This window comes from Cajanus cajan, chromosome 5, assembly GCF_000230855.2.
Source record: "Cajanus cajan strain Asha chromosome 5, NIPB_CcT2T_4, whole genome shotgun sequence".
NCBI classification, from domain to species: domain Eukaryota; kingdom Viridiplantae; phylum Streptophyta; class Magnoliopsida; order Fabales; family Fabaceae; genus Cajanus; species Cajanus cajan.
Window position 1 is genome coordinate 63,677,283 of NC_138521.1, and position 15,614 is coordinate 63,692,896.

The 15,614-nt window shown below is 33.1% G+C and overlaps 2 long non-coding RNA genes across 3 annotated transcripts; both read right to left on the minus strand.

Moving 5' to 3' along the window:
• Positions 1 to 6,373: 6,373 nt before the first annotated feature.
• On the minus strand, positions 6,374 to 7,098 carry LOC109809278 (uncharacterized). The gene is made up of 2 exons (XR_014434190.1): positions 6,624 to 7,098; positions 6,374 to 6,496 (listed from the first exon to the last, which is right to left on the minus strand). It is a non-coding gene; the product is annotated as an uncharacterized LOC109809278 (long non-coding RNA).
• A 5,429-nt stretch (positions 7,099 to 12,527) lies between these two features.
• On the minus strand, positions 12,528 to 14,568 carry LOC145957773 (uncharacterized). Of its 2 annotated transcripts, XR_014433773.1 has the most exons (5): positions 14,513 to 14,562; positions 13,666 to 13,809; positions 13,004 to 13,100; positions 12,805 to 12,852; positions 12,528 to 12,712 (listed from the first exon to the last, which is right to left on the minus strand). It is a non-coding gene; the product is annotated as an uncharacterized LOC145957773 (long non-coding RNA). The 2 variants fall into 2 exon arrangements; XR_014433774.1 differs by lacking the exon at positions 13,666 to 13,809 and having other exon boundaries at positions 14,513 to 14,568.
• Between the last annotated feature and the right edge of the window lie 1,046 nt (positions 14,569 to 15,614).

The following is a 15,614-nucleotide window of genomic DNA, read 5'->3' on the forward strand; positions in this document are numbered from 1 at the left end:
CTGGTTGGCCTGGGGACCAGGCTCCTAAGTTTGGGGGAGTGGAGCTGCTGATGCTGATGGAGTTGATGATGGTGGAGCAGCTCTTGGATGTGATGATGACCAGACCCCATAGATGGAAGCAGATGGAGCCTACCTTAGTTTACCTTCGTCTATTGCAATTTATTTTTTTTTGTGTGTCTTTTATTTTCAGTATTATAACTGTTTTTATATATAGTCTTTTTGGTGATTACACTGTTGGTCCTTTTTTGTGAATAGTCTGCCTTAGCATGGTTTTTAATCTTGTTGATACTTGTTTTGCTTGTGGTCGATTCTGGATTATAGTTTGCTTGATGTTTATGGTGTGTGTACCTTAGACATTTTCAAGTCACATTAGATCTTTAGTTCATGACTAGTTGCATACGGGTTTCAATGTTGATCATAGAACTGAGCTGAGTTTGATAGTTTGTGGATGCATAGCCGGGTGAGGTTTGAGCCTAAATACCTATGAGTGAACTACACTTAGGTTGCATGATAGACTTTGCTTGAGTTTCCCTGGTGGTTTGCTTATGTTGTGCACTTATATGATCAAGGCATTCACATTTCCATCTTTTGTTAACCATCTAAGCCAAAAAGCCATCTCCACTCTTCACTTGACCCATACCTTTCTAAGCCTAAACACCACACCTTCCACTTGTCCCAAACCATGAAAAATTAACCATAACCCTTGCTTTGGTTAAGAGAGCAAACTGATGACATCAAATAAGTTTGGGGGAGTTGAAGAATGGGGAATTTTGGGAAGAAGAAAGTATGTGGTCAGCCATTACAAAACAAAAAAAAAAAAAACAAAAAAAAAAAAAGAGAAAAACAAAGCAAAACAAAAACAAAAATATTAAGATGCAAAAATGTAAATATGCATCTCATAAAGGCTAATGGCTTGGATCAGGTAAAGGGCATGTGCCAAATTGTTGTAATGGGGTATGGAGAGGGACATCATTGTAAAATCTTATTTGCTCTCTTAAGCTATAGCACCTTCAATCCTTGAAAAACCATAAAACTGCTACCGCTTGACCCTGCTTGACCCAGATTGCCCTAATAAAGACCTTGTGATAAGTGTCTGCATTTGTTTTACCACTGGTTTCATTTGGAAACGAAGAGCAAAGTTGAATTATGTGGCGTGAGTAGTAGACTAGAGAGAAACACTCACCCTGATACACTAGTGTGCATAGAGAGAAACATTTTCCTAGTGAGGATGCATACACAGATAGTCATTACTCCTCTCAGCTCTTTGATCTCTTTTGAAACCTTTGTTTGCACCTTGTCATGTTCTATTGCAATAATTGTGATTGGAAATTCATCTGAGGTTCATGCTTGCGAAAAGAAGATACAAGTGAACTAGGATGTAGAAATTGACTCACTTGCATTACTTGTTATCTGCTAGATTAATTACCTTTTGCTTGAGGACAAGCAAGGTTCTAAGTTTGGGGGAGTTGTTAAGTCTCAATTTTACCTCTTTTTGATGAGACTTATTGAACAAATTCCACTCATCCTTTGAACCATTGCAATATAATTGTTCTCTTTTTGGTTCATTTTGTATGCAGATATAACTAACCCAAATTCATCTAACAATACCTTAATCCACCTCATTTTTTGTACAGGTATTGAGCTAGAGATTTGAGGATTGAAGATCTTTTGGATTGGAAACACAAGGAGCCAAGGAGCAGAGCAGAGTGTCTGCGCCGGGCGTAAGATGACGCTGCGCCGGGCTTGAGAAGAACAGAGCAGTGGACTTTTGGAAGTTGTACATGCGCCGGGCGCGAGACTCCACCACGCCGGGCGTGATCGAGGCAGAGAGTACCTCAATACTCTCTGGAACGAATTGCGCCGGGCTTAATAGAGAATTGCGCCGGGCTCGCTCTAAGGCAGAGAATGCTTGAAAGTCTCTGGAAGACACTGCGCCGGGCGTAAAAAGTAATTGCGACGGGCTTATAACGAGGCAGAAAGTGCTCAGAAGACTATGCGCCGGGCGCGACAACTTATGCGCCGGGCGCAGAACCCTAATCTGACCTCCCAGGCTCGTATTTGAAGCCATTTTCGAGGGTTTCTCCCTCATTCACACATTGGGCGCGTTTTGGGAGCTGTGGAAGGGATTCCCGGAGCTTGGAGCCGTTCGTGTGTGGGTCTTTCCTTCGGTTCTTCATTTCTCCCTTCATCTCTATTTTGTATTTACCCTCTTTGTTGAGTGGTTTCACCCATTTTTGTGGGGTTAGATGTAACCAACGAATTCTATTGTAATCCTTACGGTTTTTATGATATATATACATGTTGTTTCATTCATTGTTGTTTATGTTTCTATTCTTAATGCTTGCTTTGGATTTAATCTCATTGCATGATATAGGTTCCATTGGGTATTGGAAAATAACCCTTGAAACTAGCTCTGAAACAAATGCCTAGTGGGAAATGTATCTAGGAATGGAGCTTAGCCCATTAGTAGTCTTAAACCCTAGCCCGTAATGCGGATGTAGATATTGGGTACTCAAGGGATTGATATTCAATATCCACATCTAGGCTCTTGCTCTAAGGGATTAGGTTTGAGTAAACTATTGGGTTGACTAAGCAATGAATTTAACAAGAGATTAAGGATTCATTAGTTTGACGTTTGGTGAAATCTGACCCCACAATCTCACAAAACCATAAAATCATTTCTACCCTTTCCACTCACAAACCAATATTTATTTACAGCTTTCATTCCAATAGTCTTAACCTTGAATTCACATGACAAATTATGAAATTGGAATTATTTTTTAGTCACGAATAGTCAATAAATGCTTATTTTACCTTCTAATCCCTGTGGATACGATATTTTTACTACTTGAACGGCCGGTATACTTGCCGTGTTTGAGACCGTTGATAGAATTAAACTAAATTTCAATTATAACAAAAGTACTTCAACGGAAATTTCAACAACATATCATACTCAATTGTCCACATCAATAGTAAAAGAGCGACATGTTCACAATCGAAGCACAATAATCACACAACATCATTCAATACACCTCAAGATAAAATCATTATGAATTCACCTAATCATATGTTAATACCTAAACCATAGTCACTAATAGATCAACATCAAACTAGGCCTTTAAATAAATAATTTAACAACGTATTGGTATCACATATTAACTCCTTAGGCATAACTATCATCAAAACGCCTAAAGTCATTAACAATTAACTTATATCATCACTTATTTACAACTATTCTCTCCCATAATTTCCCTTTCTTAACATTAATATAGGCACATCAAACCATTTATAAGATCAACCAATTAAAGGGGAAAACATCTCACTACTAACATTATGAATCACAATACTAAGCCATGCTAATAAAACACCTCAATTATAATCATTATAAGAACATTCGTTACCACTAAAATTTTTTAATATTAACTCAATTACTTCCTAATCATTACTAATACTCAGATTGCATCTTTAAGCTAATCATTCTCAAGTTATCTCAAACTCATAAGTATAATTTAAACAATAAATGTGATAAAAGGGAGAAAATATAAAGAAGGGATGAGAAAAGAGGAAAAAAAAAGCAACAAGGTGAGTCATAGCCATGACTCACAAGTCACAACTGTGACTCACCCATAATTTGTTGGTCACACTCGTGACTGACTCAATATTTCTAAAAAGGGTTGAGGTGAAGACGTGCTATAGTCATGACTTACCAGTCACACTCGTGATGCCGCTCACACTTGTGATTGACTAGTTACAGTTGTGACTCATTGATTACACCTATGATGCCATCTAACATATATGAACTTCGATTGTTTCTAACTCATGTCTCGTCTCACCACCATATTTTACTATAAGTGACCATCCAAATAATAGAATCAAAGATTAAAAGTCTAAAATCATATATTAAACCATTAATTACATATTTTCACATAACACACACACATACACAAGTCATAAATTGATATTATTCCTTCATACGACGGATACAACAAAAAGGAGATTGGGATCAATCTCACTACTCAATGATTATCTCATGTTTAGAATGAGATTATTCACTCTCTCCTTATCCTGATGAGCACTTGCAAACGAACGTCAATATTTAGGTTTATCTCCTTTTTATCTACAAGCAGTTCTTCAAAGTACAAAGAAGAAGTGTATGAAAGATAAGAAAGTGTAAAAAGAAAAACTAACTTTAACCCCTTTAAAAATTTCCCAACACACGTTTAACCCCTTAGTATATCACTTTAATTATAGTTACACTTCTTTTTCTTCAAATATTAAAACTTATAAATCATATATAAAATAAAAATGTTTCTCCCAACACAAATATAAATAAAAAAAAATATATAAAATAATTTATAATGAAAATACATATTTTTCTCTAAATACTTATTATAACAAAATACCACAAAAATACATATTTTTTTATAATAAATATTCTATAAAATAATTTCACAAATATTTATTATTTAATTAAAAACACTCATAATTATTAAAATTTTCTAAAATATTTATTTAAACACCTTTAATTAAGTAAAATGTTCTTTTAATAATTTAAAGGATAGTGTTACCGGAAGTAAGTAGAGTATTAGTTAAAGAACAATTCCTCTCCCTAGCGTTGCTGCTTGCATGATCAAAATTTTTACCTCAATCATATATGCTTAAAAGAATCAAACTATCATACATTTGTATCACACCTTTTGAGTTTCAAAAAATATATATTGTAATTTAATATAGACAAAGAAATCTATGTGATGAATTAATTTGTTTTTAACAAAGACCAATAAATGCGGATATGAAGGAGTGATGATACATGATCAATTTAACAATACCCAATTGTTCAATTTTGCGAGTTTAAATTAATTATTATCTCTATTTCTATTTATGGTGAATTAATTTAAAATAAATAATTATTTATTTTATATAAAATGTCATTCATAATATTTAATATATTAACTATTAATTAAAATATTATTAATTAAAACAATTTTTTTAATTTATTAAAATACATTAATTATAAATTATTTTAAAAAATACATATTTTAATTAATTAAGAAAATAAATAATATTAATTATGAGAGAAAAAATAATATATATCATAGATTATAATTGATTAAGAGAGATTAGTATTAATTATAAGAGAGATAAGTATTAATTAGAAAAATTAGCATAAAAGTAATTTAATATATATATATATACTAATATATAAAGGAGATATCTTTTTCGGTAACCACCTTGGTCTCTATTTTTTTAACCATTATACTCTTTTATTTTTGAAAATTAAAAAAAATATTTTTTAATCAAATTTAAAAAATTCATACTAATAAATTAATCATAATATTAATTAAATCAATATACTTTTATTTTTTAATTTTTTTTTAATTTTATTTTAATAGAGGCACGAAATATCTCGATTCTACTAATCTATACTAATATATAAAAGAGATACTCCTACCTTGATCTTCATATTTTGTTGATCATTATACCCTTTTATTTTAAAAAATTAGAAAAATAAACATTTTTATGAAAATCAAGACCCTAAAATTAATTAACTAATTATAAATTAGATCCACATATACTTATTACTTAATTTTTATTTTATTTTATCTTTAATAGAGGCACGAAGTGCCTCAACCTTATTAGTATATTATAAAGAAGATATATTTTAGTAACCACTTTTTTGATATTTACTTTTTAATAGTTATTTATATTCTTGAATATAAAAATAAAAATAAAAAATTTATATATTTTACAATTTTTAATATTTATTAATGTATAATTATTAAAGACATATAGTATCTTAGCCCTTTTAATATATATAAATTAAATATATTTATAATCTATCGAGGAAAGAAACAACAACCGTCAAGGAGAACAAAAATTTATTTCCTAAGATCTAGATCGGATCAAGCATCATTGTGTCTTGAAACCTGAGCACTCAACCCATTTTTGTATGATTCCTGAACCCAGAAAAGAACAAAAAATATGTTCAAGGCTTTCTAGTTTCTTACACACTGTTTGTTTCTCTCTCTCTCTCGTTTCGGAACAACAAACAGACTAGAAGCTGGTCCAGGATTTTTCAATTTCAATTTTTTTAGATTCCCCAAGATCTGAGTTGCCGCCAGCATCCATGAAAAAAACCTTTCCTTTTGTGATCACAGCCTTTGTTTTGTATTTCGATATGTGCCATGAGCTTGTGATCCAGTCTCCGTTTGGCTTCGAGTGCTTCTCCTCCGAGATTCTCATCTGGGTATGCCTGATTCAGCATGCTTCGTTCCTGTTTTCATTCGAATAACGCACTAAGCATATAGAGAGAGGGAGAGAGGGTGGAAGAAATTACAGAAAGAGGAAGAAGGTATGTATGTATATAGACGAACCAGTAAAGAGGAAGAGGAAAAGGGAGATTGGAGATTCCTGGTATACAAACAGAAAGAGCGCGTGTTGGAATCACGAGTGAAGGGACTGTTATGCAACCTTCTCTTTCGAGCACATTCAACTCCTGGAAGCATGCCAGACATGATTTTGATTTTGAATGAATGGAACAAAGAAGAAGAATGAAAATATTAGTAACAAGAAGAGGATAGGAAGAGAGACAAAAAGGGGAGCCTTATTTTCCAGGAAACTACCTGCCACCATCCACGAACTTTCCTTCCTTTCACCTCTACCTTCCACCTAAACCTGTCAAACCAATAACTTTTTTTTAAATAAATATATTAATTACTCCGCCAACCTCTTAATCCACTTTTTTCTGAACTCTTTTATATTAATTTGTCTGCCAACCTATTAATATATCAACTCCCTTTTTTGTTTCTAATTTACTAGTCCGTCAGTACTCAGTAATTATAATTTTCAATCTAGTTTAAGAAAGTGGATTAACCCGCTCTGTCCCATCAATGGAAGCGTGATAAATGACTCAACTCTATTTTATTTTTCTAGTTTTCTTGAAATCATGTAAGTAGATCAGATTTTTCTCAAAACTGAAACTTAACAAATATCAGAACTGCTTAAAAGAAGCATTATTGCAATTTGCATCAAATTTCCTGGTGCATATGTGCGAATATTTTTCTTTTAGAACCCATGTTATGGTGCATGGACCACTGCCAACCTTGATGAAGATTATATTTTATAGAAGATATTTCTGATTTTTACAAAAAGAAAAAAAAATCAGTTTTGTTTTATATTATCATGAGTTTCTAAACACTTCTCTCTTTCCTAAAAGCTCTATTCTTGTAATTATGTTTTAGACTTCCTTCCGTGAGAGAATATTTTACTCTATAATTAAATATAGAATATGCTCTGCACTTGCTATAAAAATGGAACCTGTGCATCAGAAATATATCTGATTATCCTTTTGAACGGTCCTTATTGTTATTAAGGTTATTATTATAATTTTTGTTATTAGTATAGTTATGATTAAGAGAGTAATAGAACCTGAGAAAGTACGCTAAGTGTGCGGAAAAGCTCGATTATAAAATCTTGATTATAATTATACCTAATGATAAGAGTTTTATAAAGATGTTAATGACATATAAAACTTTCAGGATGGTATCAATCAAAAGGTCTAAAGGGCATAGGGTATTTTTTCCTTTCAAAAACATCTATACTTGAATGAGAGAAAAAAAAACGTAAGAAAACTATATAATCCTTATAAGAAAATTATATGATTATTCTTATTCAAGTTGGATGGATTAGGTTTCACTAAATGATTAAGCTTAACCATGAAAGTTAGCCCTAATCCAAATCAGCTTTTGAGTTGGGCTTGTGTATGATTCATGAATACTCTTCCACGATATTCAAACGATGAATCCTTATGTATATCTTATTAACAGAAATGTCAGCTATTTTTTTTTTATTGATTAAAATTTATTAAAAAATTTAAAATATAATAGGTCTCACATCTTATTTTAACTTTTAATAAATTTTAACCAATAAAAATAAATGTGTTAGAATAACTAACATTCCTCATCTTAATACTAAACAATAATATTTATTAACAATTCTCATCGAAATGTACTGACATGAAACAAAAGATTGCTTTAAAAACAGGCATGAGTTCAATATATGCGGTGTTGCTTATGAATTAAAGTAGAGTTTTAATATCTTCTTCTATGAAACAGCTGATCAGAGGCAATAGGGAATTTGTTATCGTAATGTTTTTTTTTTCTCTCTTATTTTAATTTGTTGATCATATACAATAGCTTATATACATAGGAGGAAGCAGTTTCACTTGGTTCATCATAATATAGTTTTATTATCTAAATTTTTTACGGTTTCGGCTAATATAATACACCTTAAAATAATTGTGTGAAATTTATATTATTAATTTTTTATGTGCGTGTTAAAATTTAATTTTATATGTGTTAATTAAATTAATATTTAATTAGAATAACTAAATTGATATTTTTATTATTATAATAATTATTTTTTTAAAATTAAATTAAATTAAATTATTTTTGAAGTTTTCAAAAGAGAAAATACAAATAAAAAAATTATACAAGTGTAAATTATTTATAAGATCTCACTATATAACAAAATTTGTGAAAACATAATGTGAATTATTTAAAATTTAAAAATATGTGACATGGTGTGAGACCCCTTTCTCTCCTTTTTCCTCCTTCACTTTCCCTCACTCATTCTCTTCACTCTCCCATCTTCTCAACTCTCCCTTTTTCTCTATAGCTGAAGTTGTGGACTCCTAGAGACGGAGATTCTCGAACGCAAGCCGTGTGGAGCTAGCCGGAAGCCGAATTCCTTCTCCATTTCTTCTCCTTCTCCATTGTCTTCTTCCCGGAGTTCGGAAATCCTTGTGCCGAGGTAAGGGAAGTTAGTTTTACTGCGTTTTTGGCTGAAATGAGTCTAGGAACTCATTGTGATTGCTGCTGATTGATGGTTCTTGGCTGATTTGGTGAAAAAGGGGTTTTTAGGGAATTTCAGGGTTTGAAGAAATTTTGGGGTTTTTAATGAATTGTGTTTGTATGTTGGAAATGAGGCGTTTTTATTGATATTTGATGAGAATGGAAGCTTTTGGATGGTTTGCATGTTGGATTCCTGGTGTTTTTCGCAGGCTTTGATGAGATTTTCGAAGTAGGTAAGGGTTCCTGTTTGAATTTGTGCCGGGCGCAGTTCTTCGCACCGGGCGCGAATTGAAAAGGGGAATCTCTGGGTGAATCGCGCTGGGCTCGGGTAGAACCACGCCGGGCGCAATAGACTCTTGTTTGACTTTATAGTCTTCATGAAAGTTGTAGCCTTGGATGTTAGCTTTCCAATGGCACTGGAATCACCAAAAAAGGAGTTTTAGAACTCTAGATATGGCTGTTTTAGTGAAGAGGGGTCGAGCTGTTAACTTTGTTTATAGCTGTTGCGGTTTTTATCATTTTTAATAAGGTAGATGAAGGAATTAGGTCTTGGTGTCTTCTTGAGAGTTGTAGGAAATCTTCTTATCTTTCATGTGAGATAAGGATGAGCATAGTAGGAGTAGTATAACTCCTAATGCGCTATTTTCCGTGAAGGTTGCCATTTCACATTTAGTGATTTGGTTAAGTTGAAAGTTGTTTTAGGCAATTGGGTTGATTGTTGTTGTTTGGATGAGTCGTAGACAAGATGGATAAGCCGTATTATATGTTGAATATGCTATATGTAGTATATTTTAAAGTTGTTTATCATGTTGTTGATAATGTTGTTTGTGTTGATTAAAGCTGTTAATGATGAGTAATGATTTTGATCTGCTGCGCTGAGCGCGGCCCTTGTCGCGCTGGGAGTGAGACTCCTTGGGAGTCTCTGCCTTGTGGGCGCCGGGCGCAATTGATATTGCGCCAGGCACGAGTGAGCCTTGAGCTCTCTGGCTGGGTCCCGCCGGGCGCGGGCATGCTTGCGCTGGGCGCGCTGGCCCCCTGGTGCTCTCTGGTTGCACTGCGCTGGGCGCAACCACGAGTGCGCCGGGCGCGGAGATGTGACTTCACTAATGGATGTTAGAGCTTGTTGATGTTGAGTTGTACCAGTTGTAAATTGTTGTAAGTTGCTATGTTGAGTTGTATCAGTTGTATGTTGTCGTAAGTTGTTATGTTCAACTGTATCAGTTGTATACTGTTGTGAGTTGATATGTTGAGCTGTACAGTTGTGTTGTACTATGTGTTGATATTGGATGTTGTAGGCCGAAAAGCTGAGATGTTGTAGGCCGTAAGGCTGAGGTGTTGTAGGCCGAAAGGCTGAGGTGTTGTAGGCCGAAAGGCTGAGGTGTTGTAGGCCGTAAGGTTGAGGTGTTGTAGGCCGAAAGGCTGAGGTGTTGTAGGCCGAAAGGCTGAGGTGTTGTAGGCCGTAAGGCTGAGGTGATGTAGGCTGGAAGGCTGAGTTGTTGATCACTAAGACTATAGGAGTTGTTTTCGAAACTTCCTCATCCCATTGTGTGGATTGAGTGGCTGTGGTGCTTTTGGAGCCCAATTTGTTGAAAACCCTCCCTGGGAAGCTGACCCTTGGAGTGGTAACTTGCTGTTCTTCTCTAAGTCTTAGTGGTCCCGTGTGTGGGCAAGGTCGAGGCACACGTGTATAAAGCGACCACGGTATAGGGGCCTGGTCGACCTATACCGATTACAAGCGACCAATACTAACTTATATGTGTGACGACGCATTGTATGTTTTATTGTTGTTATGTTGTATGGTTGATGAGTGGTATGCTGATGATGTGAGATGTGTGCTGTTATTGCCGAATGTTGTGATATTTTAAATTGATTTTGTTAAGCTGATTGATGTGTTTATTTGATGTGCTGATAGGGGTAGCTAATTACTATTCATATATATATATATATGTATGTTATTTCTTTTTCACTAGCTTACCCTTAGTTGTTTCCATGTGGTTTGGACTGTGATGATCATACTATGTATGGGAGCAGAGCAGGGTTAGACTGGTGATAGTGGCAAGTCTGCAGCTGGCAAAGGGAGGAGTCTTGTTTGGAAGATGCTTGTTGTTGGGCCACTATCTGGCTACTTTGGTTGTATTTTGTTTGTACACTCTAACTCTAGTCGGATTGGAACATTGTATATATTTATATTCTAGATCCTATATTTATATACTCGTTCTATTTTGTCTAGTGTTTTCGGTGTGCTGTGGTTGAGAGTGTAGTGACCAGCCGGGTCGTTACACATGGCAGTCTTATTTAAAGTGAAATAATAACATTGTGATGGAATTTTTTCTTTACGTTTTAATTAAATGTCTCTAGAGATTATATTTCGAATTTTGAATTTAATGCTTTGAAAATGTGTAACACTTTTTAATTAACTAGTATTATTTCTTATGACAATTACGTTAATGTCCCATTATAATTAGCCTTAATATGTGTTTTAAATTATATTCATATCCATTTTAAATTAAATTTAATATTTGTTTTAATTAACATTAATTTATGTTTTTTTATATATTCTTGCCGAATAAACGTATACGAGATTTTTTTAATTTGAAAGCTTTCTCATCTTTCTTTATCTACCTTTGTGAACTTGTGTGTTTTGTGCTTCAACTATTATCAAGAAGAACTTATTATAGCTGGATAAGTTTATATATTACATGGACAATTAGTGTGACTAATTGTTTTCTTTTTCATGCAAACACTACACAAAATCAAACTAAGTAATTTTTATTAATTAGTTTAATTTTGAAAAATAAAGATTGTCAAAAAGTAAGTTATTATTGAAGGGTTAATTGACTGAATCACTACTAGAAAAATTAAAATTAGAAAGGGAACAAATCCGTCACTAATTTTGATAAAATCCGTCACAAATCAATTAGTGACGGAATTTGTGACGGAAATGATTCCGTCACAAAATTTGGCGTCACAAAATATTTAGTGACGGATTATTTTCTCCGTCACAATTAGTTAATTGTGACGGAATTAAGGCATCACAAACAGTATAATTTCCGTCACTAATTTCTAATAATAAATGTTTAGAAATTAATAAAAATCCATCGCAATTTGTGAGGGATTAAATCCCTCGCAATTTGTGAGGGATTAAATCCCTCGCAATTTGTGAGGGATTAAATCCGTCACAAACTGTGATGACTTTAATTAAGTAGAATCCGTCACAATTTGCGACGCCATAATTTCGTCACAATTTGCGACGGATTTTATCCGTCACTAACTGGGATGAATCCCTCACTAACTGTTGATGACTAAATTTGAGGAAACCATTGTTTTTAAGAGTCTGGTAATCGATTACCTATACATGTAATCGATTACTAGACAATGAAAATCATATGTTCGAAATTTACTTATTAAAAGGTTCTCTGGTAATCGATTACCCATTTCTTGTAATCGATTACCAGAAGATGATAGGAGAAAATGAAACAGTATGTTATACTATTGGTATTATCACTGTATGTTATACTATTGAATCAGTAGCTAGATTACAAAATGAAACACAAGGCTGTGTCAAATTTAGAAAGAAAATTTGATAAAATTACTAGTCTAATGAAACGTACTAATTGGAAAACAGATCTACTAGCAGGATAACAAGTATAATTTTCATACTAAACCAGTTCAACAGGAGTAGCACTAAGCTTGTAGAATTGAGAATGCAAGACTCATACAAGAGTTAACGCACCTAAATGATAGATATTTTGGTTCATTAGGTAACATCAACTGATGATTATCATTATTCAAAAGCCAAGACAGGGGTTGGGATTCTTGCAGATTTGCCATCATAAGGGTAATGTCATCCCTTCCTGCAACTGTGAAGCAACATTATCCAAAATAAGATTTATTCCAAAGAAAAGAACAAAAGATAATGACAGAGAGAGGGAGAGAGAGCAACATTTGCTACCTGGTTAGCACATTCAAGTGACATCAGTTGGTGCTTTCCTAAATTTTCCTGCCAATGAAATCACCAAGTAATTTGGGAAAACATGTAGACATGTTAAAATACAAATATGATATTTTAGTAGTTATTTAATGGACTGATATATTAGGCATTTGAAGATGACCGAAGGATATGGCTAGTCTACATGAAACAAAAACCTTACCTTCTGGAGGCACACTCGATTGGTTGATTCCCGTAGTGAGTCTTCCATTTGCCTAAGATGTTCCAAGTGATTGATCTTCTCTAGATTATTCCAATAGCTGAAAAAAATGCAAATGTAAAACAATATTAATCTGTGATGGGTACTTAAACTTTCATGACCATGCATGTCAACATTGATTGTATATTTGTGCTATGAATTTATGATCATGTTAATGCTGTCAGAGGAAAAAGCTGGTTGAAGTTTGATGAAATTTAATCCATATGAACTGTTCAAATTTATAAAACAGGCCCAGATCCAACTGCTAGTAATGATATCAAGGATGATAAGGACTTTGATTTGTGAAATTATGCATCAGGAACACCTAACTGAACCTATAGTAAAAAAAGTACACTTAACCCTCAAATTTAAGGGTAACACAAACTCAGTACACCAACCTCAAGATTAACTGCATAGTATTAGACTATTAGTACTTGCAATCAACAAAACATATTTGGATTAGTATGGTCCATATCTATGCTATATAGTCCAAAAAAATTTAGCAATTATACGCTAAAATTCAAATTGAAAGTCATAGAAGCCTTAAGGTAATTCTATGTTCTCTCTGATCTCCAGCCAAAATAAAAAAACTAAAAAAAAACATTGAAAGACCTTCTGATCCTTACCTTTCCATCTCCATCACTATCGAAGTAGCGAATCATATCAACCAACTCCTTGTCTGTCCATAAAAAATCATGAGCTGTAGCAGTGCTTTGTAAATCCCTCACATTTACAGTACCTTTACCTGCTTCTGCATGCCACAACTTCCCCTGTCAATCACAACAATCTTTGCACGCATTAGAAGCAACAAAGGAAAAGGGAAAAATATTCTTTGTTCACCTATATATTAAACCAAACCTTAATCTAGATAAAATACCTATATGTTGATAGAATTATTGAATCTGCAGGCTTCTCATTTTTTGTTTGAGTTTAAGCAGCATCTTCTCTCATGTATTTTTGTTTTGGTTGGCAAAAGAGATTATTTGGTGTAAGGGCAAGAACATGGCTTCTCAGACCATAATGCTTTTTATGTACATAGAAATATGTTATAGAAACTTATTTTCTGAATGTTCTAAGAAGTTGAAAGTGACCATAGGTCATTGTTTCCCATTTAAAATTATAGAATCAAAACGGTAGGCTTACATATAACTCTAATAACCACCTACAACTACAAGTGCAATATTTATATGGGTATTCCTTGTCCATCACAAACAAAAAATAGCATACATATAATTATAATTATATATAACATATTATATATTGTACAACGCAGTCTATACATGCACAACACATCAGAATACTCAACACAGCAGCCCTCCCACAAATCACAGCAGCATAGACCAAAAGGAGGGACAAGGGTACATAATAAGGTTATGTTTCTTTTAACATGAAGGTAGATCAAAAGGTTTGACACATTCACAAAACAGATGATAAGGGTGATATGATACAAAACCAATAAAATACAGAACATACCTTGGCAGCCACTTCCAATGATTTGTGGTAAAGTTCATTTGAAGGGTCCTACATAAAACAAACTACTCCATTACACATTTCGGAGTTCGAAGGAAACGACGAATCTGGGAAAAAAATTAAAAAAAAATGGGGGGAAATTATACGAACGTCGGCATCTAGAGGGTTCTTGGTGTAATCGGCTTCTGCGGTCTTACGAGCGTGCTCGAAGAACAAGAGGCGATCGAACTCGTTCGGCTGCAAATCCATGGTGGTTTCAGAGCGAGAGATATTTTGGGGGTTTCTTTCGCTTTTTAGGGTTTTGGGTTTTTGATTTCGATGTTGTAGTTCCTCTTATGAGACACTGTGACCGCTTAATAGATAAGAATTGAAATTTGAAACGCATTGCCTCATGGGATTTTAATTTTCATGAAAATGGGGAAAATTGAACAGCGGGATAGTTTCCCGCTTAAGATATTTCTATTTATCAAATTTTTTTTTATATAAAATAACATAAATATAAATTGTCATTTCAATAATTTCTAAATTCATTTTTAAAAATTTAAATATATAATCATATTTTATTATAAATTCAATTTTAAAATTAGCCTAATTTTGAATTTTGAAATTTATATAATTTTTATGGGTTTTTTAATTACAAAAATTTAAATAACTAAATTTATGTTATTTTTAATATTTTATTTGGAAATTCAATTTCATTTGAGTTTTTTCCAAAAAAAAATTATAAAAAAAATCTACAATAAATTATTATGTTTAGTCTTTTTTTTTTATCTAAATCATGTTTACTCATTTTTTTTAAAAAAATCAATTTAAATTTATTTATAACAACTAAAGATAAAAGAAATACAAAGGTTTTGATCTCCACTTTATTAAAAAATAACCTCCATGTAGTAGTTTTGTTGGTTATCCAATTTTATAGTTTTGTTGGTTTTTATAATAAAAATAAGACATAATTTAAAATAGATAAATTATTGACGGTTGAAAGAGAATGGAGCAAAGCAATTCTTGCATTTCAAAATCAAAGTGTTTAGGGTTTATTGAATATGCATTCCAATTCATCACAGTAGTAGTACTTTCCATTTTCATTCGAATTAAATCTTCGATA